The following is a 3,482-nucleotide window of genomic DNA, read 5'->3' as shown; positions in this document are numbered from 1 at the left end:
ATGCCCTGGGGCGGCAGGGCCTGTGAGCCATGGCCGCCGAGCCTGGACGTCTGGAGCCTGTGCTCCGCAACGGGAGAGGCCACAACGGTGAGAGGCCCGCGTACCGCAAAAAAAAAAACAACAAAAAACAAAAAACATAACCATAGTATAATTTATAATTACCAAAGCCAGGAAAAGAACATTGGTATAATACTATTAACTAATCCGTACATTTTATTCAAATTTTGGCTGTTTGTCCACGTATAAATTTATTTTTGGCTGCATTGGGTCTTCGTTGCTGCACGCGGGCTTTCTCTAGATGTGGCGAGTGGGGGCTACTCTTTGTTGCGGTGCGCAGGCTTCTCATTGCGGTGGCTTCTCGTTGTGGAGCATGGGCTCTAGGTGCGCAGGGTTCAGTAGTGTGGCACGCGGGCTCAGTAGTTGTGGTTCATGGGCTCTAGAGTACAGGCTCAGTAGTTGTAGCGCATGGGCTTAGTTGCTCTGCGGCATGTGGGATCTTCCTGGACCAGGGCTTGAACCATGTCCCCTGCATTGGCAGGCGGATTCTTAACCACTGCGACACCAGGAAAGTCCTGACCTCGACACTTTTGACGAGTACTAGTAGTTATTTTGTAGACTGTCCCTAAATTTGGATTTGTCTTATCTTTCCTCAGAATTAGATTGAGGTTGTATTTTGGGTTGGCCAGAAAGTTCATTCGGGTTTTTGTAAGATGTCACAGAAAAACCCGAACGAACTTTCTGGCCAACCTAATATTTTGGGGTGATAGAAATGATCCTGTGTCCTCTTCAGTTCATCATGTCACAAGGTACATACCTTGTTATTGGTGATTTAACTTTTTTTAAAAAAATTAATTTATTTTTGGCTGCGTTGGGTCTTTGTTGCTGCGTGCGGGCTTTCTCTAGTTGCAGTGAGCTGGGGCTACTCTTTGTGGCGGTACATGGGCGTCTCATTGTGGTGGCCTCTCTTGTGGAGCACGAGCTCTAGGCACGCAGGCTTCAGTAGTTGTGGCACATGGGCTCTGTAGTTGTGCCTCGTGGACTCTAGAGCTCAGGCTTAGCAGCTGTGGTGCACGGGCTTAGTTGCTCTGCAGCATGTGGGATCTTCCCCGACTAGGGATCAAACCCATGTCCCCTGCATTGGACTCCTAACCACTGCGCCACCAGGGAAATCCCAAGTGTTACTTCTTAATAGTACTAAATATGAGGTTCTAGGCTTCTGTATAGTTATTCAGAACTTTGCCTCATTCATTTTTCAGTTACCAGTACTTACTGAGCATCTACTAGATGCCAGGCCCTCTGCTCATTAGCGTAAAAGACAAAGAAGGCCCATACCTTTATGGAGCTTACATGCTAGTGTGAGAAACAAAGAATAAACAAATTATAGACAAAACAATTATAGATTGTGATAAGTACTTTGAATAAAATAAGTCAGGTTCTGTAACTGAAAATAATAAAGCTTCCAAAACAGAGCACTTGATATAGAATGATCAGGAAAGGAGTGTCTGCGGAGACTTTAAGGACTGAAGGATGAGGAGCATCTGTGGGCAAAGGACAATGCAAAGAACATTCCAAGCTTCCACTCATAAACAAAAGCCCTGAGGTAGGGGCTTCCCTGGTGGCGCAGTGGTTGCGCGTCCGCCTGCCGATGCAGGGGAACCGGGTTCGCGCCCCGGTCTGGGAGGATCCCACATGCCGCGGAGCGGCTAGGCCCGTGAGCCATGGCCGCTGAGCCTGGGCGTCCAGAGCCTGTGCCCCGCAACGGGAGAGGCCACAGCAGAGGGAGGCCCGCATACCACAAAAGCCCTGAGGTAAAAAACAACAACAACTAGTTCTAAGAACTAGTCTACCTCTTTTTGCCATTAAGAGTTAAGAAACAAAAGCAATTATACTCCAATAAAGATGTCAAAAAAAAAAGTTAAGAAACAACCCTATTCATAAATGGTCAAAGGAGTTGAGTAAACATTTCTCCAGAATAGATACACAAATGGCCAATAAGCACATGAAAAGATAATCAACATCATTAGTCATTAGGGAAATGCAAATCTAAACCACAATAGAGACTACTCACAACCAGTGGATGGCTATTAAAAAGAAAGAAAACTAATACAACATTGTAAAGCAACTATATTCCAATAAAAATTAATTTGAATAAATAAATAAAAATACATTAAAAGAAAGAAGGAAAAGAAAGGAAGGAAGGAAGACAGGAAGGAAGAAAGAAAGAGTGGCAAAGATATGGAGAAATAGGAACATTGCTGGTAAGAATGTCAAATGGTACAGCCACTATGGAAAAACAGTTTGACAGTTCCTCAAAAAGTTAAACACAGAATTACCATATGATTCAGCAATTCCACTCCTAGGTATATACTCAAAAGAATTGGAAATAGAGACTCAAACAGATACTTGTAATACTCACAGAAGCATTATTTACAATAGCCCAAAGGTGGAAACAACCCAGGTGTTGAATTGGGTTGAACAGACGAACGGATAAACAAAATGTGGCATATATTTACGCTGGAAGAGTATTCAGCCATAAAAACAAATGAAGTTCTGACACATGCTACAAGGTGGATGAACCTTGAAAACATTATGCTAAGTGAAATAAGCCAGACCCCAAAGGACAAACATTACATGATTCCACTTGTACGAAATATCTACAGTAGGCAAATTTGTAGAGACAGAAAGTAGATTAGAGGGTACCAGGGGTTCAGGTGAGAGGGAAATGGGGAGTTATTTAATGGGTATAGAGATTTTGTTTGAGGTGATATAAAAGTTCTGGAAATAGATAACGAAAGTGGTTATACAACATTGTGAACGTACTTAATGCCACTGAATTTTACATTTAAAAATGGTTAAAATGACAAATTTATGTTATATATGTTTTTACCACAATTTTAAATAGTAAAAAAAAGTATATTAAAACACCCCCAAAAACCTCTACCCAAATTTAATTCTCTGTGTTTAAGCCAATCTTACAAATGCCAAGAAAATTAGGGCTTATATCAAATGAAGTAAAGGACCATTGATTTTCATTTTCCTACCTGAATTCTTCCTAGGTGTGAGTAATGAGGTAAAAAAAAAAAAAAAAAAAATCAGGATCAAAAATATATATATTTTTTTAAACTAGTGGTAGGTTGCATGGCTCATTTAATTACCAGATCTTACCCACTCTTGGAAGGCTCTTCTTCCTGTTCTACCCATAGCATAACCATTTCTCCCTTCATCACGTATGATGCTCTGTGTCAAGGTACTCGATGGTATGTGCCTAGAGAATTAAAGGTTTCCATTATAGCTTTAGATGGCCCTGCAAGACAAAAAGAAATTTTAAAGGAGAGAATGATGCATTTGAGTATATAAAATTAAAAAGTTTTATCAAAATACACTTTTAAAGAAGATTAAGAGCTATTTACATCATTGTAAAACTGACCGAGGATGATTTGTTTCTAGAATCTGTGTGTGTGTGTGTGTGTGTGTGTGTGTGT

Source organism: Physeter macrocephalus, chromosome 18 (genome assembly GCF_002837175.3).
Source record: "Physeter macrocephalus isolate SW-GA chromosome 18, ASM283717v5, whole genome shotgun sequence".
NCBI lineage: Eukaryota > Metazoa > Chordata > Mammalia > Artiodactyla > Physeteridae > Physeter > Physeter macrocephalus.
The sequence above is the reverse complement of the archived record's forward strand: the minus strand, read 5'-3'. Positions refer to the sequence as shown.